Raw genomic sequence first — 27500 nt, 5'->3', positions numbered from 1 at the left:
CTCTCTCTCTCTCTCTCTCTCTCTCTCTCTCTCTCTCTCTCTCTCTCTCTCTCTCTCTCCGCATGTGTGTGAGTGGTATTTTGAAGTAAATTATAATCCCTCATATTTCGTCTATAGTATTTTTCTTTCTATTCGTTATTTTAATGTGTCTTCTCTTACTGTGTCTTCATTCTGTCTGTCCTCAGTGTGCTTTACTTTCTTTATTTGCTAGTCTTCATGCATCATTTCATTTCCCAAGCGTAAGGAAGAGTGTGTGAAAGGCGGGCAGCAGCTATCATGATCCGGTGGTGGTGGTGGTGGTAGTGGTGGTGGTGGTGGTAGGGGCGCTGGTGAGGGGGGGGGAACAAGACAAGGAGCCCCTCAGTAACCAACCAGCCAGACACACACACACACATACACACACACACCGCAGCAACACCCGCCATCACCATAACCACTATTTTGGGGTCAGAAACACCATCACCACCACCACCACCACCACCACCACCACAAACAACGCAAACAACACAGGTCAACAACATTAACAACACGACGAAGTATGACAAACAGCAGAGAGAGAGAGAGAGAGAGAGAGAGAGAGAGAGAGAGAGAGAGAGAGAGAGAGAGAGAGAGAGAGAGAGAGAGAGAGAGAGAGAGAGAGAGCTTGTGCTAACAACGCATCATGAAACACTTGACGAATGAGAGATGAGTTATGCATGGAGGAGGAGGAGGAGGAGGAGGAGGAGGAGGAGGAGGAGGAGGAGGAGGAGGAGGAGGAGGAGGAGGAGGAGGAGGAGGAGGAGGAGATAGCATGATGAAGAAATGTAAAGAATAACTGAAGAAGGAGAGCGCAGAAAAGGAGAAGAGGAGACAAATATGAGTGTGTGTGTGTGTGTGTGTGTGTGTGTGTGTGTGTGTGTGTGTGTGTGTGTGTGTGTGTGTGTGTGTGTGTGTGTGTGTGTGTGTGTGTGTGTGTGTGTGTGTGTGTGTAGGAGTAACAAGTAACACCAAGTAACAGTGGAGAAAAACAAAACAGCAGCTGACCTGTTGGCCCTTACGAGGCTGTCAGCGATGGAGTACAATAACTGGCCTGAAATGACACGTGGGATAGATAGGCAAGGCGGAGACTCCTTCCCACCCACCCACTTGTCCTCTATCCGGGGCTGGCAGGAAGGGAAGAAGACCCATGCAGGAGGAGGAGGAGGAGGAGGAGGAGGAGGAGGAGGAGGAGGAGGAGGAGGAGGAGGAGGAGGAGGAGGAGGAGGTAAAATCATTCAGCCACAAACAATCGGAAGAAGAAATTACCTACCAACTGAACTATAATTATTCTCCTTCCTCCTCCTCCTGCGCCTCCTCCTGCCCCTACTACCGGATGTCCTGAACTACTACCACCACAAACCTTTCCCCCCATCACCCCCACCACCACAACCCCCCTTCCTCCAACCCTACCCACCACCACCACCACCACCGCTATCACCACTCTTCACTACCTCGACAACACCTCTCCTTATAATTCACCCCCTCTCTCCCTCTCCCTCTCCCTCTCCCTCCCATCAAGGTTACCTCCCTCACAATCACCACAATATTGCAATGCTCACCATCAGTTCGCTAACAGCTTGAATACAGCCCAGGATACAAAAATGGCTTCCTCTCCCTCTCTTTTTTCCCTCTTTTTTTTTTTCTCCCTAAGTGCAGTCCAGGTGTGGCGGGGAGATGGGGGTGGGGGGAGTAAGAGGGAAGGAGTGAGTGGTGGTGGTGGTGGTGAGTGTTATGAGGGAGTTTAGAGGAGTGAGGATGGAGTGACTGAGGAGTTGGGAGAGGGAGGGATGGAGGAAAGGAGAGGGAGGGATAGAGGGTTTCGAGTGAGCGTTGGGAAGATATGAAGACGTGTTGAGGAGGAGGAGGAGGAGGAGGAGGAGGAGGAGGAGGAGGAGGAGGAGGAGTAAAGGTCTGTGGGAGTAAGAGAAGGTGATGAGTTGAGGAATGGAGAAAAGAGAGAAGAGAGAAGGAGAAAGCTGAGAAAGTTGGAAAATATTAAATGGAGAGAGAGAGAGAGAGAGAGAGAGAGAGAGAGAGAGAGAGAGAGAGAGAGAGAGAGAGAGAGAGAGAGAGAGAGAGAGAGAGAGAGAGAGAGAGACCTTAGACTCACGTGGAGAGGACAGGAGGGGGAGACTGTACAAAACAAAAAAAGCAAAAGAAAACAAGAGCAAAGCCTGGCTGGTAATTGACTCTCCCATAAGAAACAGTGAAAAGTGCAGGAAGAGAAAGAGCTCTTGAGAAAAAAAAAAAAAAAAAAAAAAAAAAAAAAAAAGCTAGAAAGGTTAATTGACTTATTTCCCTTTGCATCTCGTGGTCAGAAGGTCCAAGTTTAACCTGTTGTATTTATTTATCCCCATTGTGCTTCATATTTCCCTATCAGTCTTAAGTTAACCCTTTCTGGCACGTGTTTCACCCTTTCACTCCTTTCATCGTTTTATATTTGCATTCGGATCGCTTTAATAAGTCGTTTGAATAGACATAACAAAAAAAACAAGAAAAAAACAAAGAGATTAATATCATCTTTGCTAAGTTTCAGAAGTATGTTTATAAGAGACTGTAGTGCAAAAAATAAATAAATAAACAAATAAATAAATAAATAAATAAATAAATAAATATATAAATAAGTCTTTTAAAAGGTGTAGATAGTTATAAGAAAGATTGACAACAGTGAGAGGGTTAAATAAGTGACAAAATCTATTCTTTTCTATGCCTTTTCTTTCTTGTAGACACTTATAAGGACTCCATACATTGCTTTTAGTGCTGTGAATTAGTGCATACCCAAGTGAAAGTGTTAGGTAAGATTAGATTAGACTCAGTTAAGTTAGCATAAGTTAGGTTAGGTTGGGTTAGGTTAGGTTAGGCTAGGTTAGGTTAGGTTAGGTTACTTTACCTTCACTGATCTGCTGACGAAGAGACGCTTAGCAGACTTAGGTTAGGTATTCTTAAACTTCTCGGCACCTGATCTTGGCAACTTTCAACAGCCTCTAGTGGAAGTTACTGCGGTTTTCATGTGTTTTCGAGAGAGAGAGAGAGAGAGAGAGAGAGAGAGAGAGAGAGAGAGAGAGAGAGAGAGAGAGAGAGAGAGAGAGAGAGAGAGAAATAAAGAGGAAAGGAAGGGGAAGTTTAGTAAATAGTATGAAAGGTGGTGAAGAGGAGGAGGAGGAGGAGGAGGAGGAGGAGGAGGAGGAGGAGGAGGAGGAGGAGGAGGAGGAGGAGGAGAGTGACGTTTAACTTAATGACAAGAACACACACGTTAAGTTTGTCATCCATCAATACCCGCGACAAACACACACACACACACACACACACACACACACACACACACACACACACACACACACACACACACACACACACACACAGATAAACACACTCACCTGGGCGTCTACAAGAGGTAGTGGTGGTCATGGCGGGCGACGGGAGAGTCTGAAGGGAGAGGAAAATCATTATTATTATTATTATTATTATTATTATTATTATTATTATTATTATTACTATTATCATTATTATCATTACTATTATCATTATTTAACGAGTAAAGAGAGTCCACTTCAATATAATGTTCGCTTTGGTGTAGATTATATTACTTTTTTTTTCTATATTCGTTATGTAAAGTAGAATAAATAAATAGAAAAAAACTACTACTACTACTACTACTACTACTACTACTACTACTACTACCACCTAACTAATTCCGAGTAACGCACAAAGGACCAGGATATTCTAGTGGAGCAAAGCCCTTCACTTCACAGCTGGCGGGATGAAGAGGCCACGCTGCAGCCTTCCGAGACACAATGAGGAACGAACATCACCAGACCTCACAGAATGGGCGTGACTGAGGCTTAGCGGCGGCGGCGGAGGTGGTGGTGATGGTGGTGCTGGTGGTGGTAATACTAGTCATCATTCATACGTCATACATTAATCCCTTTAAAGTGAGGTGTTGGTAGAGTTTCATATACAAACCCGAGATGTGGTGGTGGTGGTGGTGGTGGTGGTCTATCCTTGTCTTGTATAATGCTTGCTGTGGTCAATGATCTATCTATCTATCTAATCCCCACACAACACTTGTCTCAACACGTGGCACTGTACAATCTCAGTCACACATCGAGTAACATTCTACATTCACTTCTATGTTTCCTCCTCTCCCTCAATTAGAACCTTGACAACACAAGACTTCCAGCACACACACACACACACACACACACACACACACACACACACACACACACACACACACACACACACACACACTTAACATCACCAGCAGTAACAAAGTGTTTATAACCATCTACAAGTAAGAAGGAATAATAAAAATAACATATTCTGCAATTTCTACCGAATTTAAAGATTGGAGGTGGCGGTAGAAAAAGTAAAAATATCCCAGAATGATTAGTAATTCAGGAAATCAGTCAAATAGCAGTCAAGGGGTTAATACTGCAGGACTTACACACACACACACACACACACACACACACACACACACACACACACCAGTGGGAGCGGCGCGGTACTCTTCCGATGTCCGTGGCTGTATACGTAGTTTCCAGTACAGTTACGAGGCGGTGGCGGCATTGCACTGCGTCATGTACAAAGATCCAGGTCACTAACACAACACACATCTTCATCTCGTCTTGCCATTGTCACACCACCATCACCACCATCACCACCACCACCACCACCACCATCTCCCTGCAGGCCATTGTTGACCCCACCGCGGCCTTCCCTCTGCTTCAGTGAGGTCACCGCGTGTGTTAGTTACGTCACCCACGCTGCGTCACGTATTACGCCACCCATTCACTGCACCACCAGCCACCACAGCATTACAGCACCACAGCGTCACGCCTCCCACACCTGAAGGCGGCACGGCGGCGGAACATTGGCCTGTTTCTGTGCGGTGTATTTCTTTATTCGGGATGGAGAAAAAAATAATAAGAGTGATAAGATTGATATTTTTACTTTTCTAGAATCATTTAAACTTTCATTTATCGATTTTCTAGACTCTTTTTTTTTCATTTCTTTATTAATTTCCTCCCCAACCTATACCCCCAGCAAGGACACACTGTACCTGCCGGCGTCCTGCACACCTCCCAGGACACTCCACGACACTCCCTGCAGGACGTCACGCCGCCACTACCCCTTTCACCGCCACGCTCTTGTTCACGCTACAAATTTTGAGGTCGTCCTTTGTTCACACTCTAACAATCGCTTCATGGACATTAAAAGAGAGAGAATAAGAAGGTAATGTTGTCTTTTCTAGGATACAAAGCTATTAACTCTCTGACTGCTGTTTGGCACACGTTGTCTTCGTCGCAAACCACTGGAGATGTTTTTTTATTTATTTATTTATTTATTTATTTATTTTGTTCTGTAGCCATTTCTAAAGGGAAGACACTGGAGAGTTATTTCATCCTCTCTTCTCTTTCCTGTAAGTGTTTGTAAAGGTTTTGTATTGCGCCTCTAATGTTGTGAACGGGTGGATATCACACAGAAAGGGTTAAAACTAGTACAAAATTGAGTCTAAATACCTTGGAATGGTAATGGGAAAAAAATTGTTAAGAAGTGTAAAGAGTTTAAGTTAAGCCACTTTCACTATTTTTCCCTTAAGCATCATGTGTATTTTCATTAATGCCAAACATTTTTCCCTCTTCAAGTACATTTTTTTTCTCATCAATCACACACTCATTCAAACACTCCTCCCTTGAAGCGTCAATGTCTGGTTGCTGTGATTTATCATTTTAGTGTTTTACTGTCTAATTGTTTTATTGTTTTACTGTCTGGTTCCTTAACGTGACACGGATCTATTGTCTTACGTGGCTACTATTTTCACTCTCCACTTGGGTAAGGATGAACGTACAAGGCAATAATTATGTTTATGTTTACTAATCAGACTGAACATGCCAACAATTTGCATTTCTTTAACTTCACCAATCAACTGTTTTACAAGGCTGCGTTTCTCAAGTGACGCTGGAGAACAGTTAAGGACATAGAGGAGCATTATCAACACAATTATCCACACGACCATTCTGTTTATATTCACAGAGCACACCGGACATACCACCACTTTGCTGCATTTCTTTAACCTCCTCCACTGTCTAATTTACAAGATAAGCTTTATTTTTATTTATCTTGTTTATTTATTTATTTATCTTTTTTCTTTAACAAGTCACGCTAAAAAGTCAACAGCCGCACCTTGGCAATAATTCTGTTTATGTCACAGTGTACCGGACGTGTCTCCATTCTGCATTTCTTTAACTACGTCAGTTTTATTTTTACAAGGCTTCGTCTCCAGTCAGGCTAAAAGACAACAGCTGGAGGATGAGAGCGAACGTCTTAAGACAACAATTCTGCTTATATTCACGAAGCAGACCGGACACGTCACCACTTTGAAGTTAATTTTGTCAGTCGAGTAATTTTACAAGGCTTCGTTCCTCAAGTCACGCTGAACCACACCAGCTGAAGGCTCAAGATGGACGTGCGCGTATGTAGACAATAACTGTGTTTACATTCACCAAGCGAAGCGGCACGCCGGCACTTCGTGGGGCTCTTGTTGCGGCGGCACGGGCGGCCTGTGTCCCGCCCGCCGCCGCACGCCGCCCCACTCGCCGCCCGCCAACCCGGCCCGAGAAACATCAAGGCGGCGAACCACGCTTTGTACCACCGGCAATACTTTTCGTGAATTAATGCTACAGAGAAGCCACTCGTCGCAATCCAGGTGTGTCTACAGATAGTAACAACACTCAGACTTTCAGCCAACTGCTTCCCTCGTCACCGAGACTCGAGATTACACTGGTACAGTATTCACAAATTTTCAACACTAATACTTAAAATACAACTGATATTTGAAGTTAAACTACAGCAAAAAGTAAAAAAAATTGTTCCACGACAATTGTGTTCCCGATATGAAGCATTAGGGAGCAGCAGCGGGAGGTATTTCTTGGCAGTAACACATCCTTACACCGGGTTCCCTCAAATACTGTGGAAATAACACTAAGACAGCAACACACTGCTTCTACAATCGGCGCCTCGCAAGTGTGATCTTGCATAACTCGCTGGGGTTCTTCTTTGCTTCTCTCTGGTAATAAGTTCCTGTGTATGCTTGATCAGGAGAGAGAGAGAGAGAGAGAGAGAGAGAGAGAGAGAGAGAGAGAGAGAGAGAGAGAGAGAGAGAGAGAGAGAGAGAGAGAGAGAGAGAGAGAGAGAGAGAGAGAGTTGCAGTCACCTTTTAGTCAGTAATGGACTAGCCTTTCCATCTCCCCTGCCTTTTCACACACACACACACACACACACACACACACACACACACACACACACACACACACACACCTGGCTTCGCCTGGCGCGCCGCTCCCCCTCACTACACTTTTTTCCAACCTGTTCCCCTCCTTGTTACCGACACGTTTCTGGTTTACCTGGCGCCGCCCTTCCTCAGGTCAAGCCTCCAGGGGCTTCCAAATACTACTACTACCACCACCACCAGTACTACTACTACTACTACTACTTTTATTACTACACTACTTCTACTACTACTACTAGTACTACTGCTACTAAAGGACTTTAAGTGGCAAAGGAGATATAAAAAGGGTGACGTAAACAAAATTCTCAAGAACTTATGCACAACCAAACTCAAATCAAATCAAACCAAGCCCAACCTAACCTAACCCAACCTAACCCAACCCAACCTAACCCAACCTAACCCAACCTAATCTAACCTAACCTAACCCAACCTAATCTAACCTAACCTAACCCAACCTAACCCAACCTAACCCAACCTAACCCAACCCAACCTAACCCAACCTAACCTAACCCAACCTAACCCAACCTAACCCAACCCAACCTAACCCAACCTAACCTAACCCAACCTAATCTAACCTAACCTAACCCAACCTAACCTAACCCAACCTAACCCAACCCAACCTAACCCAACCGAACCTAACCCAACCTAATCTAACCTAACCTAACCTAACCCAACCTAACCCAACCTAACCCAACCCAACCTAACCCAACCTAACCTAACCCAACCTAACCCAACCTAACCTAACCCAACCCAACCTAACCCAACCTAACCGAACCTAACCCAACCTAACCTAACCCAACCCAACCCAACCCAACCCAACCTAACCCAACCCAACCTAACCCAACCCAACCTAACCTAACCCAACCTAACCTAACCCAACCTAACCCAACCTAATCTAACCTAACCTAACCTAACCCAACCTAACCTAACGTAACCAAACCCAACCTAACAACCCTAGTCCTCCTGCCAGCGACCTCACGTGTGTATCTAAGCTCCTGCCTGCCCACCCCACTTCCCAACGCCTCCTGAAGCAGCGGTCAACCCCCATCTCCTGAGGCAGCCACACACGGCGAGGCAGCGGTGGGCGATGCGCCCACCGCTGCCTCGCCGTGTGGAAATAAATGTATAGATGAAGCGGGCGTCGCCATGGATCCCCCGGTAACTAATTCTTTTGTTTGGTTTGTTTATGTTTGGTTGTATCGCTAATCAATGCCCTGGTGGAGGTGGAGGTGGATGAGGAGGTGGAGAGCCGCTGCTGTTTGTATGTGGATGGTGTAGGTTTGTATGTCCTTATTCTTCCCAATTTCTCCGCTTCCCCATCCCCATCCCATCCCATCCCATCCCTCTTTCCCCATTTCTCTATATTCCTACCTTTCCCCTTCCGTCTTCTTCCCCAGTCATAAATATTTCTCTCTACCCTCTTCCCTAATTTTCTATGTTCACACCCTTCTCTTTTCCTGTTTCTTCCCCCCATTCCTCCTTCCCATTCCTCTGCGTTCCTCTCCTCCTCCCCTTCCCCAATCTTCTACATCCCTTCCTTACCCCACATTCCCCTACATTCTTCTCTCCCCTATTCTCCATTCCTCTATATTCGCCCCCCTTCCTTATTTCCTATTCTTCTCCCTAAGGCAAGAACAATCGTGGTAGTTTCAATACGACTTCATTAAACCGTGGAGCTGTTAAGGTGTCCAGCGCAACCACCACCACCACACCCCCGCGACACACGCCTCGCTGCCCTCCACGCCACAGGATCACTCATGCAAATACAAGGTCAGGGGGAGAGAGGGAGAGGGGGGATAAGGGTAAGCGGAAAGGGACGAGACGCAAGCTAGAGGGAAGATCGCTGGAGGATAATTGAAAGAGAGAGAGAGAGAGAGAGAGAGAGAGAGAGAGAGAGAGAGAGAGAGAGAGAGAGAGAGAGAGAGAGAGAGAGAGAGAGAGAGAGAGAGAGAGAGAGATGGATGTCAGCAATGCACACATTTTTCATTCATTTTCTTTTTCTTTCGTTTTTCTTATTTTTTTCAGCATCGCAAGGAATTTTTTTACGCATATTTCTTCTTTTTTTCTTGCGTTTTTATTTTCCCCGTCATCACACACACACACACACACACACACACACACACACACACACACACACACACACGCGCACGTTTTTTTTTTCTTTACTTTCTTTTTACTTTTAATTTCCAGTATCGGAATTTTTTTTTATTATCAAAATTTCTTTCTTTTCTTTCCTTCTTTCCTCTTTCGCCATCACGCACATTTTCATAATCTCCACCTTTTTGAATTCCCAATCCTGCTTTTCCCGTTTTTCTTTCTTTTTTTATTTTCTCCATTATAATCCTTCATTCTCCCCTCCCCCCAAAAAAAAAATCTTAGACCATTAATAAAAATAAATAAAAAGAAGCATTGCAAGAACACGACTAATCATCCCCGTGACCTAATAAATAAATAAATAAATAAATAAATAAATAAATAAATAAATAAACAGATAGCCCGTGCAAAGTCCAAGCCTTCAGGACTCACGGGGTTGCGTCACTGCCTGTCATGACCCGCTGCTCACTGCACTGCTGGACTCATTGGCTGACTGGCTGATTACGAGGAGGAGGAGGAGGAGGAGGAGGAGGAGGAGGAGGAGGAGGAGGAGGAGGAGAAGAAGAAGAAGAAGAAGAAGAAGAAGAAGAAGAAGAAGAAGAAGAAGAAGAAGAAGAAGAAGAAGAAGAAGAAGAAGAAGAAGAAGAAGAAGAAGAAGAAGAAGAAGAAGAAGAAGAAGAAGAAGAAGAAGAAGAAGAAGAAGAAGAAGAAGAAGAAGAAGAAGAAGAAGAAGAAGAAGAAGAAGAAGATCAACAACAACAACAACAACAACAACAACAACAACAACAACAACAACAACAATAACAACAACTATAACAAGATGAGCGTGACGACGACGACGATGATGATGATGATGATGATGATGATGACAAAGACAACAGCCATCCATTACTACCCAGAACTAAGAGGAGCAGAAGAACAATCTCTCTCTCTCTCTCTCTCTCTCTCTCTCTCTCTCTCTCTCTCTCTCTCTCTCTCTCTCTCTCTCTCTCTCTACCAAGCACCAAGCACTTGACACTCTCTTCCCCTCCCTTCTGATAAACCCTCCCCCCATCATATCCCCATCCCCTCCTTTCCCACAGACCCACCTCACCCCCTCCCTTCACTCACCACCACGCAACAGATGCACCAACACACGGACACACAGACACACGGACAGACAGCTACACGAATACACACCACAGTTTGCACTTAACACAGCATATACTAGAAAATTAAACGACTGAATAAACAGATGGAGTCATTATAAGCCAGACCACAAAGACGCTACTGTGATCCACGATATGGGCTTTGAATCTGCCCCGCCACTCTCTTCCTTCACACAACAACACGTGTTTATGTAGAGAGAAGAAGGGAAGGAGAGCGAAGGAGGGAGGAAGTAAAGTTTTGGGGGAAGGAATGAAGTGAAAAGCGTGGAATAAGAAGGAGAATTAGGAGAAGACAGAGGAAGAGGAGTACATACATTATTGCTTGTAGGGAGGAAAAAATAAATAAATGAAAAAAATGATGATAGCCAGGGAAAGAGAGACATAAGATGGAAACAATCTAACCTGGTGTAAGAAATTAATAAAAAAAATATATAGAAAACTGGTGAACTATTTTGACAACATGGTTAATCCTCAAGTAAAACAAATAAATAAATAAATAAATAAATAAATAAATAAATAATAATAATAATAAATAAATAAATACAGTTTTGCGTTTCCATCACCCAAGTTAAAGTTTTCTCAGTAGTATTTACCTGTCCCTAACACACACACACACACACACACACACACACACACACACACACACACACACACACACACACACACACACACACACACACACACACACACATCTACACATGTCACTCACAAATTCAAAATGGCGCCTCCAAACACGAGCCTCGGAGTCCCAGTCTGGATAATCCTTGCCAGACTAGACTCTACAGGGACAGGCACCATCACTGAACCTTCTTTTATTTTTTCATTTTATTTATTTTTTCCTAGGCCAGTGCCACTCTTACATAATGATAAAAAAAAAAAGAAAAGAAAAAAAAAGACGAACATACTAAGCCTTCAATCTCTACCTTATTAAGCGTGCACTGATGCCGTGTGTGTGTGTGTGTGTGTGTGTGTGTGTGTGTGTGTGTGTAATAATAATAATAATAATAAACGGTTTATTATTTAGGCAGTTGACAAACTGAAAATGTACATAGGGGATGGGGAAAAACTTAACATTAATCCTAACGGTAAGACTAATCTAGGAGGGAAATACTATCGATTGATGGCTCGCACCATGGTGGGAATCGCACTGAGTCTGTACCGGTCCGTGCGCGGCGCCTTCAGGGGCGTTATTTTGTTGTGGTGTCTGGTGGCACGGACAGGGCGAGGCGCGTCGGGCGGCAGCATGTCTCTGAGACGCGGATGATGTGTGTGTGTGTGTGTGTGTGTGTGTGTGTGTGTGTGTGTGTGTGTGTGTGTGTGTGTGTGTGTGTGTGTGTGTGTGTGTGTGTGTGTGTGTGTGTGTGTGGCGGCGCCTCCATGTATTGCACACCAACACCTTCTCCTCACAACACTGAAAAGTACTGACTCAACAGGAGCATAAGAATATTCTACTCTGAACTGACTCGAGGGATGCAAGAATATCCTCCTCAGTGCTGCTTCAACAGGGACGTGACAATATCCTCCTCTGTACTGCCTCAACAAGAAGGCAAGAATATTCACCTCTGTACTGATTCTCGCAGACCTGCAGTACATCTCTCTATAATACAGGGACCACAACTGCATACACTAGTCTACAAGTCTACGTGAGGTGTGACCAATGCTAAATATAACTTAATATTCCTTCTGGATTTGTGTTTATTTATCTAGCAATTTCTTTTTTCGTGCTAAAGAGTTTAGTCGAGAGAGAGAGAGAGAGAGAGAGAGAGAGAGAGAGAGAGAGAGAGAGAGAGAGAGAGAGAGAGAGAGAGAGAGAGAGAGAGAGAGAGAGAGAGAGAGAGAGAGAGAGAGAGAGAGAGATTTTTTATATCAGACCTTATTTTTTTAATTAATTAATTTTTTTTTTTTTTTTAAGTACCTAGTGGGATTTGAACGGTGGCGCCCAACACTCAATGTTCCCAGGACCGTCACTCTACCCACTGGGCCATGGGAGAGAGAAGACACTTATTGCTGAAGAATCCATAAAGCGTTCGTCAATTCAGTTTCGCAGTGTCTTCATCCACCTTCTATTTCTTTCCACCATGTACTGCTTTCTCTGACGGAGATCTGAGCTGAACGGACCTCATAACTTCCGCACTGTTGATCTTACACAAGCCTCGTTCTTTGTACCGTACTCTCAAACACTTCCGCCCGCACCTCGACTATTTTCAAAAGGTTCTAGTTGAAGTGGCACAGTTTTTTTACAGTTTTTACGGTTCTATTGAGAGAATGACATGTCTGCATTATCAACACGGGAAACACTCTTGAGAAGCCTGGTAATCACCTCTGTGACCTCTGAAAATAATCGTGGTGAGAAAGCCAAGCGTCTCTGAATGCTGGCCTTTGCTGTGCACCTGTTAAAGGGATTTCCGCTATCGATGATAAGTACGTTGCATTTACCAAGAAACGGCGCCATATGACCTCCATGTTGCAGAGTGGGAATATATACATTTGTTTTTTATGTAAGAGGGACACTGGCTTAGAGCAATAAAAAAGATGAAAAAAGAAAAGGCCCACTGAGAGATCAAGAAAGGCCAACTTAACCCTTTCCCTGCGACATGGAAGAATTCTCGACCCTAAAAAGAATATAAGAAATCTTTATAAGTGTCTGTAACAAAGAAAGGGATGAAAAGGATAGATTTTCGCAATTCCTAGCCAGTGAAATATCTAGAGGTGGCTGTGGAACAAAAGATAAATGCCTCACAGTGAATGGAGATTAGATATGGATTGACTGACTGATGGGTATTATGGCGCCCAGTGATTAGCGAAGGATGTTAGCTAGCAGTGAAAGGAACCAAGCAACTCACGAAGCGACGATACGAGAGGCACAAGTGAAGAAAATAATAATAAACAAAAAACCAAGAAAGGCCAAACACTACACTCACCACCTGTACAGAAGTAAACAAACCCACAGCTGCTCGTCGCGTCAAGACCAAGAAAAGTGCAAGGAAAGTTAGAAATTAAACACAAACTCATTACACACATTGACCAAATCTTCACTGGGAAAGTATAACATAAGTAGATCATGAACGAATCGCGCCACTTAACTGGAGACACAAGCGAGAACAACACTGTTAATAAAAAAAAAAAAAAAAAACAAAGATAAACTAAATAAAAAGTCAATTAACTACATAATTAGACATTTTAACGGACCAAACTTCTATAATAAAACTTAACAAACCAAATAAAAATAAAGCTAGCCTCTCTCTCTCTCTCTCTCTCTCTCTCTCTCTCTCTCTCTCTCTCTCTCTCTCTCTCTCTCTCTCTCTCTCATAAACAACTCACAAGCCTAATTAAGATGGCACTTTCTTCTTTTATTTGTACAATTTTGTGGTTCTTGGCCAAATAATAAAACGATAAAGACACGCGTAAATTAATAAAAATAACCACAACTATTTTATTTATCCTTTTATTTTGGGGGGCGTGGAGTGATACTGATAATAATCGTCACAGTGTATTAACGTCTCTCTCTCTCTCTCTCTCTCTCTCTCTCTCTCTCTCTCTCTCTCTCTCTCTCTCTCTCTCTCTAACAGCTATTTGCTTCAGAAAGTCTAACTAACACTGGTAAACAATTACTTATATTACTAATTACTTATATTACTGGTACCGTCTTTTGTTATCTATTCTATGCACCGTCATTAAGTACTGAAGGAAGAAACTGTCACCCCTCATCCTTACCATCTAACAGACTTACTTCCCAAACAGTGTGGTGAATGATTAAATGACTGGCGGCGTTTTGTGTTACCTATTCTAAGCAGTCACGAAGTACTGGTAACCACGCGGGGTGCAGCACTGAGGCACTAACACCAAACATCCTTACCCTCTAACCACCTTACTTTCCTTAATCCTGTGGTGAATCATGCCATCAGTACCGCCTTGTGTCATCTCTGCAGTTTCATATCTGTAACGTCGCAGTTTGGAAATATTTGTCAGCTCAGAGATAGACAAGAAGTTACCAAGACCTTCGCCAAGCAGTTTTGATCTAAAGTTTGTATTCTCGAACGCTTCAGTTTCTCATGAGGAAAACATTCAAAGGACAAAGATATGATCATTCAGGTTTCCATGCGTGTTTTCCCCAATAATGGTGCAGACTTCTTGTTAACTGCCATTAGAATCACGGCAACACACCTGAAGACACCAATACACTCCAACAAGGTCTGCTGAAACACTAGAATCATGGGAAAACCCTTGAAAAGACTAACTTCCACCAAGCCTGTCAAGGTTACCGCAATAAGACCCGTATTCAGAAATGCTCTGCTCCTTCACCACGACTATTTTTTTCAAGACCACAGAGATGATAAGCCGGGTTCTCAAGAGTGTTTCCCCTGTTAATAATGTCACTGTCTTGTCATTAGAACGACAAAAAAACATCATTAAAATCCCATGTAACTCCAACTAGAGCTTTTAAAAGTGGTGGTGGTGATGGTGGTGGTGGTGGCGGTGATGGGGTTATGAGGAAATGTTTCATAGTACAAGACGCCGCGAAGCTTCACAATAGGGAGGCTTTTCCTTATCAATAATGTAACGATCTTGTCAATCTGTCACTAGAACCACACACACACACACACACACAAAAAAAAAAAAAAAAAAAAAAAAAAAAATCCTTAAAACCTCGCGTAACTCCAACTACAGCCTTTGGAAAGAGTGGTAGAGGTGAGGCGCGGAAGTGTTTCAGAATATGGTCCCAAGACGCCGCGAGGCTTCACAACAGAGACCAAGGCGCTAACAAGAGTGAAAATACAGCCTAGTGAGCGCTGTCCCCCTTCATCGTGCGACTACATGGAGGGGAGGCGCGATCTCGTGACCTCTGTGGCCACTCCCCTGCTGCGCCGCGCCTCCCGCCGCCAAGGACACGAGGCTACTGACGCGGCGGTGTGGTTTGCCGACTGTCGCTCATTCCTCCTCCTCCTTTCCTTCCTTCCCGGATAAATGTTACGTGTGTGGCGCGGAGGAGACGAGACCAGCGCCATTACCGACATGGAGGAGGAGGAGGAGGAGGAGGAGGAGGAGGAGGAGGAGGAGGAAGAAGAAGAAGAAGAAGAAGAAGAAGAAGAAGAAGAAGAAGAAGAAGAAGAAGAAGAAGAAGAAGAAGAAGAACAACAACAACAACAACAACAACAACAACAACAACAACAACAACAGCTACTAATACTGTCATCACCATAACCACCACTGTCTCCCATCGTACACCTAGCACCAAAATTCACACGAAGCTGTGAAAATCATTTAAAACCAAATATCAGTATAGATTCTCTCTCTCTCTCTCTCTCTCTCTCTCTCTCTCTCTCTCTCTCTCTCTCTCTCTCTCTCAGGTGAATCTCCTCGTGAGAAAAAAAATGCAACGTAAGTATATGATTATTACAAAAAAGGGAATTCAAGACAAAAAAATTAAGGGAAGGAAAAATTGTGTGAAAATGTTGATTTCCTCAGTGGCAGCGGCAGCGGCGGCGGCGGCGGCGGCGGCGACGTAGAAGTAGTAGTAGTAGCAGTAGTAGTAGTAGTAAAACTAGCAGTAGTAATAGTAGCAGCAGCCAGTAAGTGTAGCAGCAGTAGTAGCAGCAGCAACAGCCAGTAATAACAGTAATAGTAGCAGCAGCAGCAGCAATCAGTAGTAGTAGTAGTAGTAGTAACAGCAGCAGCAGCAACGGCAGGCAGGCAGGCAGCAGTGTTAGCAGCCGCAGCAAGCAATACGCAAAACACAAATATTTTCCCACGGTAACAACAACAGGTGAGGGTCGCCAAAGCTCTTGTTGTTATTATTGTTTTCACGCAAGTATTGTTATGGTTGTCAAGCTTTTTGTTTGTGTGGTTCTGTTCACGCCGCCCCGCCGTGTTTGTGTGCACGTCCCCGCCGAGGTGTTGTGTTGACGTTATCACCGTGTTGCTGGCGCCGTGTTTATGTTTATCGTCGTCATCGCTGCTGCTGTTGTCATGGTCACTGCAAACACAAACTCCCAATAAATCACAGAAGCTTCATTATACGACAAAGTTTTGTATAAATAATCCTTTATAAAGAGTGAGGATTAAATTACTTGCGGGGTAACTGCCTAAGTTTTTTTTTCCCCATGAAGCCCTTACTGCACAAAGAAAAATACGTCAAATTTTCTATACTAGACACTTTTTCCCTCCATAATTATCTACTTTTTAGATATTGGTATTTTTGTACTAGTGTCGTAGATTAATCTCGTATTTGTTTTGCGCTAATCTATGGAGACATTTTCTCTCGCAGTGCTATGAAAGATGACCAAGGGGAACCACAACAGTGAAAGGACAACTGCAAACACAGGATCATCACACTCATCAACTGCCAAGGAATTTTCAGTGTTTTTTTTTCTTGGATAAATTCTCCCCCAACACGGCGCTTCTACTGGTGTTGTTGCTCTTGTCCTTCTCCAGCCTGAGTGGCCCAAAATTCACCTCAACTTTTCTGCTCTAAATATTGAAAGAAAGCATTTTTGTTTCGATTTCTTCAAAACTGTAAAAAAAAAACTCAAGCATTTTGTTTATGAAAACGATGTATTGAAATTAGATTAGTCCCAAAATCACAACTTTTCTGCTTTACTTATGAGAGGGAGACAGTTTTTAATTTCGATTTCTTAAAAGGTACGGGGGGAGAGAGAGAGAGAGAGAGAGAGAGAGAGAGAGAGAGAGAGAGAGAGAGAGAGAGAGAGAGAGAGAGAGAGAGAGAGAGAGAGAGAGAGAGAGAGAGAGAGAGAGAGAAACACTTTATGAACGTAATACATCAGACTGCTTTATACATGAAAAGGAGACAGTTATTAAATTCGACCTCTTAAAAGTTGAAAAAAAAAAAAAAAAAAAAAAAACTAAATATATAAAAATAAAAACCTATACACTCTATTTAAGAACGTGATATACTGAAATTAACGTGGATCTCAAACAGCCCCTTGAGATGGCCAGCTTTGACAACCACCATCCTACTCTGCTTGCCAATTCGTTCCTCCCATGCAGTAAATCTTCGGTCCGCGTGTACCTGGAAATATTTACTGACGGATGCGGCTCGATGTAATAATCTTGCTTACGTATGCGCGTGTACCGTCCCCCCGAAAGTATGTCACGCAGTCCGATTGAATGTCACGTCTGTAAATCGAATAGGAATGGATACGCGGATTCGTGGACTGATTTGTATTGAGAGTAGCGCGACGACCAAGGCCTGGGATGGGATGTGATGGATGGAGGTGGTTGTCTAGTAGTAGTAGTAGTAGTAGTAGTAGTAGTAGTAGTAGTAGTAGTAGTAGTAGTAGTAGTCGTGGTGGTGGTGATAGTAGTAGCAGTAGTAGTAATTATTTTTCTGACGTACTTCTTTGAACTGTACAACAAAAACCACAACCACTACTACCACTACTACTACTACTACTACTACTACTACTACTACTACTACTACGGAAAGCACCTTCACATTTTCCGTTTTTTCTTATGAGTATCAGTACTGCACGCGACCGACCACCACCACCACCACCACCGCCACCACCACCACCACCACCACCACCACCACCACCAAGTCCATCGTGTCATCCTGCCAGTGAAGTAATGCATATGTAATTCATCATTCAACTAATCGTGTGTGTGCGTGTGTGCGTGCGTGCGGGCCTGGCTCACAAGACGGATGAAGCTGAGAAAGAGGAGCAGATGTGGAGATTATAAGGAGACTAGAGAAATGGGGAGAATATGGGGGAGAGTGAGGGGAGGGGATGAGGAAGCAACTTTGGTGAGAGAGAGAGAGAGAGAGAGAGAGAGAGAGAGAGAGAGAGAGAGAGAGAGAGAGAGAGAGAGAGAGAGAGAGAGAGAGAGAGAGAGAGAGAGAGAGAGAGAGAGAGAGAGAGAGAGAGTACTAAGGGAGGGAAGATAGGGGAAACCTCTCTAATCCTTTCACTCGTATATAACTCATCGCTTTCTTAATTACTAACCAGGCACTTATTTATTTATTTATTTATTTTATTTATTTTTTTACCTCTACAGGAATCTCTGAACACTAATCTGGCCACACACTGGAAAACCTACTCTTTTCATTCTTTTCTTTCTTGTGTATGTGAAGATTTTGTATGTACCGTGATTTTGGTGCAGTAAGTTGTTGACGCCGCAGTGAAGGCGTGAAAGGGTTAAGATGGGTGGCGGTGATGGAGGGAGAAATTTCTGGGGTGTTAAGGATTTATTGACTGATTATTTGACTGACTAATGACTGACTGACTGATTACTTGACTAACTGATGACTGAATGACGGAATACCTGACAGACTGAATGAATGAATGAGTGTCTACTAAACTAACTGAATGACCGGTTGCTGATGATTGCTTAACTGATTGACTGATTACTTGACTGACTGACTCAAGGCACCGCAGCACCAGGGTCATATGCTGCTGGTCAGGGGAGGAGAAAATATTATAATGTAGCAAAAATAAATAAATAAAACTGAATTAATTAAATAAACTGAAAGAAAATTAAAATAACAAAGAGGAATATCATACACAAAACAAGTTAATGAGAGAGAGAGAGAGAGAGAGAGAGAGAGAGAGAGAGAGAGAGAGAGAGAGAGAGAGAGAGAGAGAGAGAGAGAGAGAGAGAGAGAGAGATACGTACCCTGCACCACGCCACGTCTAGTTTTTGCGTCACGGGACTGAGACAACTCCATCAGCGCGCGGGAAAGGTTAAAGTGTTGAGGACTCGATAAATCAATAAGTTTAGGTAGCGTGTGGGTGGTTACTTGTTAGCGGGCACTGGGCATGTATTATCAAGCACTCTGGCCTCTCATAAACACTTTTCACGCCCGGCAGAGGTGAAAATTTACGTTCTCATGCGTGTTCTTATTGATAATGCAGAGTCCTTGTTAAATTATCACTTGAATCATAAAAAATACACCTAACAATTAACCTTTTGCTTGTATGGTCATCCTTCCTTAACCTTCCTAGCACTGTGAAAGCTATTTTGCATGGGGGCGCAGGAGAGAAAAGAGGGGAAAGCAGAAGGTAATTTTGTGTTTTTAAGCTTCAACAATATTTACGAGAGCCTAGCACAAAAATAGTGTCTAAAAAAGTTATAGGCATTAAAGATTTGTCTAGCAGTGAAAGGGTTGAAAGAAGACCCAAAAATACAGATACAGGAAAAATGTATGTTTCTAATTTTTTTTTTTTCCGTCAATATCTTCGGTTTCTTTTTCATCATTAGCGATCCAAAGTTCAATCAACGCGGTTTACAAGACTTACATGAATCCGATGCCATAATAAATAATGATAGTAGTAGTATTAGTATTAGTATTAGTATTAGTAGTAGTAATTCCTGTTGCACCTTGGTCTGCCTTACTTATTAATGTTTATTTATTTATTTATTTATCTATCTATCTATCTATCTATCTATCTATCAGCTTTCTCACTCTGCCACACTGTCTGTTTAACTAGTAATCTATCTGTTGATTAGTGAATGGAGGAACACAAGAGGAAAAAAAGAACCGTAGGAAGGAAACCAGAGGAGGAGGAGGAGGAGGAGGAGAGACCCGAGGAAGCAGACCAGAGGAAGACCCAGAAAAAAAAAAAGTAAATAAATAAATAAATCAAGGAAGAGGAAGGCTTAAAAAAAAAAAAAGAGGACGACCTAAGAAAGCAGAAGATAAGAGCAAGTGGAGAACAAAAATAAAGAAAGAAGACCAAAGGAAGAAGACCCAAAAAAAGAGAAAGACACGAACAAGACCAAAAGCCAGGAAGAGGATGCGAGAAGAGGAAGACCAGAGGAAGAGAAATAGCTATTGAAGAGGAAAACATAAGAAAAAGAGAGAGAGAGAGAGAGAGAGAGAGAGAGAGAGAGAGAGAGAGAGAGAGAGAGAGAGAGAGAGAGAGAGAGAGAGAGAGAGAGAGAGAGAGAGAGAGAGAGAGAGAATAACAAGGAAGAATGAGGCAAAAGAAGATTCATGAAATAACTGAAGAGGAAGAAGATTTGAGGAAGAAGACCCGAAGAGGAAGAAGAAGAGCAAGATAATATTCGTCTCCCCTCATTACTAAGACTCGTTATGACTTGCAAGGGAAATATTATGACCTTGAACATTTGAAAGCGGACGTGAAAAAAAAATAAATAAAATAAAATAAGTAAAAAAAAAATAAAAAAAAAAATCGATCACTCATACACACACACGCACGCACACGAGACGGGACAGCTACGAGTACCTCCAGTGTGTGTGTGTGTGTGTGTGTGTGTGTGTGTGTGTGTGTGTGTGTGTGTGTGTGTGTGTGTGAATGACCAGAAGTGCGTGTGATAGTGCAAGTGTCGTGTGTATATGTGCGTGTGTTCCGTGTGTGTTTCTCGCCCCTACCCCCCTTCCCACCTTCCTGCGCAGGCTGTAACGAGTGTACTCAGTGACAAAAGGCTGTACTTAGCCACGCTGTAATGGACGACTCTCTTGGATAAATCAGTCGTTTGTGAAATATTACCTGACGTGTGTGTGTGTGTGTGTGTGTGTGTGTGTGTGTGTGTGTGTGTGTGTGTGTGTGTGTGTGTGTGTGTGTGTGTGTGTGTGTGTGTGTGTGTGTGTGACCAAGTGCATCTTTCTTATACTACTAACACGTGACCAAACAGACCGACAAACAGGCAATATGTATACAAGTTATATACACACAGATGTTGTAAGGTATGTCTGTTTTCATTACCATATACAAGTGATGTCTACCTGTACGTAATTATGAGCATCACAATACCTGTTCATCACTATCAGTTCTATTTATTTATTTATTTTTTGTTTTATATCTATTCAATGACTTACATTTCTGTTGTATGCATTTTGTTAATTTATTTTCTAACCCAACCTAACCTAACCAACCTAACCCAACCTAACGTAACCCAACCTAACCAACCCAACAAACCTAACCTAACCTAACCTAACCCAACCTAACGTAACTCAACCTAACCAACCCAACAAACCTAACCTAACCTAACCTAACCTAACCCAACCTAACGTAACCTAACCTAACCAACCCAACAAACCTAACCTAACCTAACCAACCCAACCCAACCTAAACAAACCTAACCTAACCCAACCTAACCTAACCAACCCAACCTAACCTAACAAACCTAACCTAACCTAACCAACCTAACCCAACCTAACCTGACCTAACAAACCTAACCTAACCCAACCTAACCAACCCAACCTAACCTGACCTAACAAACCTAACCTAACCTAACCAACCCAACCTAACCTAAACAAACCTAACCTAACCTAACCAACCCAACCTAACCTAAACAAACCTAACCTAACCTAACCTAACCTAACCCAACCTAACCTGACCTAACAAACCTAACCTAACCTAACCAACCCAACCTAACCTAAACAAACCTAACCTAACCTAACCAAACCCAACCTAAACTAACCTAACCAAACCTAACCCAACCTAAACTAACCTAACCAACCCAACCTAACCCAACCCTAGCACATGCAACCCAACCTAATCGAATCTAACCCAACCCAAACTTGCCTAACCTAACCGAAAACAACATAACTAATTTAATGACCGAACTCAACAATAACGTCAGACATACACGTGGCAATTCCTGTACAAAACATACCTACCATCTTCCACCCGTCATCCTTATCTATTAGTTTGTGTAATCTTTCAGTTAAGCTCCTTTACAGAAAATCACACGTGTAAGTTATGATGAGATGCAAGTTGTGGTTTGTATGTCTCGCTTCACTCCATTGTTTTAAAAGATGTAGTTAGTTAGTCTCTCTCTCTCTCTCTCTCTCTCTCTCTCTCTCTCTCTCTCTCTCTCTCTCTCTCTCTCTCTCTCTCTCTCTACAAACTAACTTCTATATTTACTTGATTACGTTTCATCATTTTCCTTCACTTACTCAGGATTGCCACGAAACACGCCGCCGTCGCCGCCGCCGCCGCCGCCGCTGCCGCCGTCACCTGTCCCTCCGATACTCACCTGGAACAAGGAAAAGAGGTGTTATAATGTTATATCTGTCAGGTGCATGTACTGTACTGGAGAGTCGTAATAAAAAGTTACTATGATATTAGTAATAGTAGTGATGATAACAACAACAACAACAACAAAAACCACCACCACCACCAACAACAGCAACATCAACAATAATAATAATAATAATGGCATAAACAATAAATTCGTACAAGACTTACTGAAAATAACACAAATAATGACGATAAAAATAAGACGAACAAAAAAAATTGTAAAAAAAATACAGGAATGTGGAGAAAAAAAAAAAAAAAAAAAAAAGAAAAAGAAAAAAATAAAACAGCAGCAGCATAACGCACTCTGGCAGAGGTAACAAGGGCAATATAACACTCGTAACTACACACACTCATGACTCACTCACTCACCATCACAGCGTAGAGGAGACTGATCGAGGCGAGAATAAATCAAACAGAAAAAAAAAAGAAAAAGAAAAAAAGAAAAAGAAAAAAACGCTCAATCTACCACTGGAGAGAGAGAGAGAGAGAGAGAGAGAGAGAGAGAGAGAGAGAGAGAGAGAGAGAGAGAGAGAGAGAGAGAGAGAGAGAGAGAGAGAGAGAGAGAGAGTCAATGTGTATTGTACCTACCAACACTCATACACCTGACCTTACCTGTGTATTTCTTCGTTACCTTTCTACACCCCCCATCCCCCTCCCTCCCTCCCCTCACCTGTACCTACCTGTTTGTCCTTCCCTCCCCTTCACCTGTTGACACTCCACTCGCTAACCTTACCTTTCCCTTCCCTTTACCTGTCCCCATCTTACTCACCTGCCCGCTCACTCTCACCCCTTTCCCTGGCACACCTACCCATACCTCATCTCCCCTTATCCATTTATCTACCCTTTCTTTCTCACCTATCCGCCTTTCCATCTTCTTAGCTTTCATATATTTTACTTCTTTCTTCTCATCTATCTCTACTCCTTCCTTCCCTTTTATCTACCTATTCTAACCCTCCTCTTCCCCTTCATCCTTCTATTCTTAACCTTTCCTTCCCCTTCACCTGTCCAACCTCTTAATATTTCCCCCTTCACTCCTACCTGCCCACACCTCTTTCTTATCCTTTACCTGCCCACCCATATCGACCCACACACACACACACACACACACACACACACACAAGATAACCTATTAACATCAGACTATATTTTAGGAATAGCTGGTGACCTAAAACTTCTTAAATCATCTAAAAAAAAAAGAAAAAAAAAAAAATAAGAGCAAAACTTAAATTAGAACAAAATGCCTTGAAAATGTAAAAACTGAGAGAAAAAGATGGAGAAAAATTAAAAACTTCACATCACATCACATCACATCACATCACAACAACAACAACAACAACAATAATAATAATAATAATAACAAACAATTCTTTTTATTTCTATGCACCAGTGGTAACAAAGACGGAGTTGCAATAGAAATAGAAGAAACTAAGAGAAGAAAGAACCAAGACAGCGCCTCTCTCTCTCTCTCTCTCTCTCTCTCTCTCTCTCTCTCTCTCTCTCTCTCTCTCTCGCGGCGCCCAGACGAGACACACATCGATCTCCAGCCCTCATAATCTAGGCTTTTCTACAACAACTACAACCACTACTACTACTACTACTACTACTACTACTACTACTACTACTACTACATGTAATTCTCACAAGCTCAACCAATTCGAGGAAGGGAAAGGAGGAAGAGAGAGGGCGCTGTTATAAATATTGGTCATCTATACTTCTACTACTGGTGCTACAGTTACTACTACTACTACTACTACTACTACTACTACTACTACTACTACTACTACTACTACGGCCTTAACTGCTTCTGCCTCGATTTCTGAAGGAGTAGAGATGATATATGTGTGTGTGTGTGTGTGTGTGTGTGTGTGTGTGTGTGTGTGTGTGTGTGTGTGTGTGTGTGTGTGTGTGTGTGTGCGAAGTTCCAATCTTAACCGCCCACAGACCCATTCCATCCACACGCTCCACACACACCGCCCACGAAATGCAAAGTCAAGGAAAACCAGAAGAATAAGAATAATAATAAGACGGTGGAGGAGGAGGAGGAGGAGGAGGAGGAGGAGGAGGAGGAGGAGGAGGAGGAGGAGGAGGAGGAGGAGGAGGAGGAGGAGGAGGAGGAGGAGGAATCAGCTCGAAAATAAGAGGAGGGCGCGCGCCGTTGCCACATTTCGAGACACAGTGACAAGAAAACTAAATCCACTTTCTTAAGACTAATTTGGTTCCCGCACCCGCCCACGCCCTCTCGAGTAACTCACGCCCGCACACGCCCACACTGACACACCCACATACGCCTCCTGCACGCCCACTACACTATCACTTACAAACTCACATCTCCACGCTTCCACAATACCTACACGCCTATCAGCCGCGCCCGCACACATCCTTACGACACACCCACACACGCCCACTCATTAACACACCCACACGCCTGCTACATGTACCCACACTGCCTCCACGCCCATGAGCCACGCTTGCACACTCCCCACACTACCACACCAGCCCGCCCACACAGCCTTGCATAAACCTTGAGACACGCCCACACAATGCGGACGGATACACGCCCACCTTGCCAAGACACACACACACAGCTTGTCTCCCCCCTCCCTTACCCCCACACGACCATGCCCCCCTCCTCTTCCTCCTCCCTCCCCATTCCTATTCCCCTAACAAGCATGTCAACCCCATTTCTTCCCTCCCCCCACGAGCATGTCCCCCTTTCCCCCCTTCCCCATCTCCATACTAGCATATCCCCCATTCCATCCCTTCCTCGCAGCACAGCATGTTCCCCCCCTCCCAACACAGCATGTTTCCCCCCATTCCCCATCCTCCCCCCTTATCCCCCATACGAGCATGTTCCTTTTTCCCCCCATCACAATCATATCTACCCACTCCCTTCCCGCTCCCTCCCCCCCCCACACAGCATCACGGGGCGGCCGCGTAGACACTTCATATCAATTATTAATAAGAATCTGGGGATCGATAGTGCAAATAGCGACGCCTATCCCCCCCTCACCACCCCTCTACCCCCCAAAATACTCCCCCCTCCCAAAGGTTGACCTACCACACGTACCCCCCAACACCAGGGTCTTTTTCTCCCCCTATAAAGGTAAATAGTCCCCCATTAACCTCGTCATACAGCCCCACTCCCTCTCTCTCTCTCTCTCTCTCTTTCCCCTTTTCTCCCTCGCATACCTACTACACTCCCCAACTCCCCTCCTGCTCCCCTTCTAATCTTCTCCCCTATAGTATTTTCCCCATCTTTCTACTCTCCATTTCCTCCCGTCAGTCATTCCACTACCTCCCCATTCTTTCCTCCCCATTACTCCTCACTTTCTTCACCCCAATATCACCCCATGCATAAATTTTTCTTCTCATCCGCGTCTTCAATTCTTTATTTACATCGATACTATAATACCTCCCCCATCACATTAACCCATTCTCTCCCCCCACGAGTTTTAATGCTCTTATTTTCTTCCCATTTCTTCCCCCATTGCGTCCAGAAAACTGACTCCCTCATATACTTCTTCCTCCCCCCATATCCTCTGCCGCCTTCGATTTGTACCCTCCCCCTATCACTGACTCTCGACCCATTACCCCCACCCATTTCTCCCAATCTTATTTTTTTTTATATAATGTCTTACACACACACACACACACACACACACACACACACACACACACACACATTGGTTCTTTGCTTGTGTGTGTGTGTGTGTGTGTGTGTGTGTGTGTGTGTGTGTGTGTGTGTGTGTGTGTGTGTGTGTGTGTGTGTGTGTGTGTGTGTGTGTGTGTGACGTCATCGTGTCCAGGGAAGGTTGGGGAGGGGGTGTAAGGAAGAGTAAGGGAGAGTGTGAGGGAGTGAGTGGGGGTGAGGGTGAATTGTGAGGGGTTAGCTGCGTGTTTCTCCCTCATATACCATCTCTCTCCCCTCTCCCCCAACTGTCCACTCTCACCCTCCTTCCTTCTCCCCTTCTCTCACTTCTCCGTATCCTACCCCTTCTTCTTCCTCCTCCTCCTTCTCCTCCTCCTCCCTATTCTTCCTCTTTACTTTTCCTCATTCACCTCTTCCTCTCCTTTACTCCTCCTGTTTCTTATTCCTCCTTCAAATGGACTTTCCTCCCTCCCTCCTTCTCTCCATTCATTCCTCCCTCCACCTCCTCTTCCTCTTCTTCCTCCTCTTCTATGGTACTTATAATATGAAAGATTAAGTACAAACACAAAATCAGAAGATGTCTCGATATGAATTCATAAAAAAAACTGTGTGTGTGTGTGTGTGTGTGTGTGTGTGTGTGTGTGTGTGATTCCAGGCAAGGCTATGTGCGTATTCACCGTATTTCATGTAAACATATGCGTGGTGATGTGAGATTGCGTGCCGCTTCTTCACGAGAGAGAGAGAGAGAGAGAGAGAGAGAGAGAGAGAGAGAGAGAGAGAGAGAGAGAGAGAGAGAGAGAGAGAGCAATATCGAACTTCGAACTAACAAGTAAATGCACAGACGTGAAACTTTAATTCTACACACACACACACACACACACACACACACACACACACACACACACACACACACACAACCATGGCCAATAATATCAGAACCACCACCACCACCACCACCACCACCACCACCACCACCACCACCACATAAATATCAAATGAGGTAAAATCGACCACAAGCGATTAACTATTGCTCTAAAAGCCGCCTGATTCTCTACCACAGTCACCACCACCACCACCACCACTACTATGGTCACCACCTCTGCGTCTGCCACTACTGTAACACCATGGCTATACGAGTCACCAACACTATCACTGCCACTGTCATCACCACCACTGTCACCATAGTCACTGTCATCACCACTCGCGTTATAACCGTCATCATTATCACCATTTCCGTTTGTGATACTGTGGCTCCTACTACTCCTACTATTACTACTACTACTACTACTACT

General features: G+C 43.7%; 1 protein-coding gene across 8 annotated transcripts in view; it reads right to left on the bottom strand.

Moving 5' to 3' along the window:
* Positions 1-27500, bottom strand: part of LOC135110326 (collagen alpha-1(III) chain-like) — a 99738-nt gene that overhangs the window by 54185 nt on the left and 18053 nt on the right. For 5 of the 8 annotated variants that reach the window (XM_064022550.1, XM_064022556.1, XM_064022557.1 and 2 more), the window contains exons 1-2: positions 22436-22539; positions 3396-3444 (exon numbers count right to left, since the gene is read on the bottom strand). The gene's annotated coding sequence lies outside the window, so the exon portion shown is untranslated. Of the gene's footprint in view, positions 1-3395; positions 3445-22435; positions 22541-27500 lie in introns of those variants that run through there. The other 3 variants (XM_064022551.1, XM_064022554.1, XM_064022552.1) reach the window with 3 other exon arrangements.

The sequence above is a fragment of the Scylla paramamosain genome, chromosome 20, assembly GCF_035594125.1.
Source record: "Scylla paramamosain isolate STU-SP2022 chromosome 20, ASM3559412v1, whole genome shotgun sequence".
Classification (NCBI taxonomy): domain Eukaryota; kingdom Metazoa; phylum Arthropoda; class Malacostraca; order Decapoda; family Portunidae; genus Scylla; species Scylla paramamosain.
This window is presented reverse-complemented; position numbering and strand designations above follow the sequence as displayed.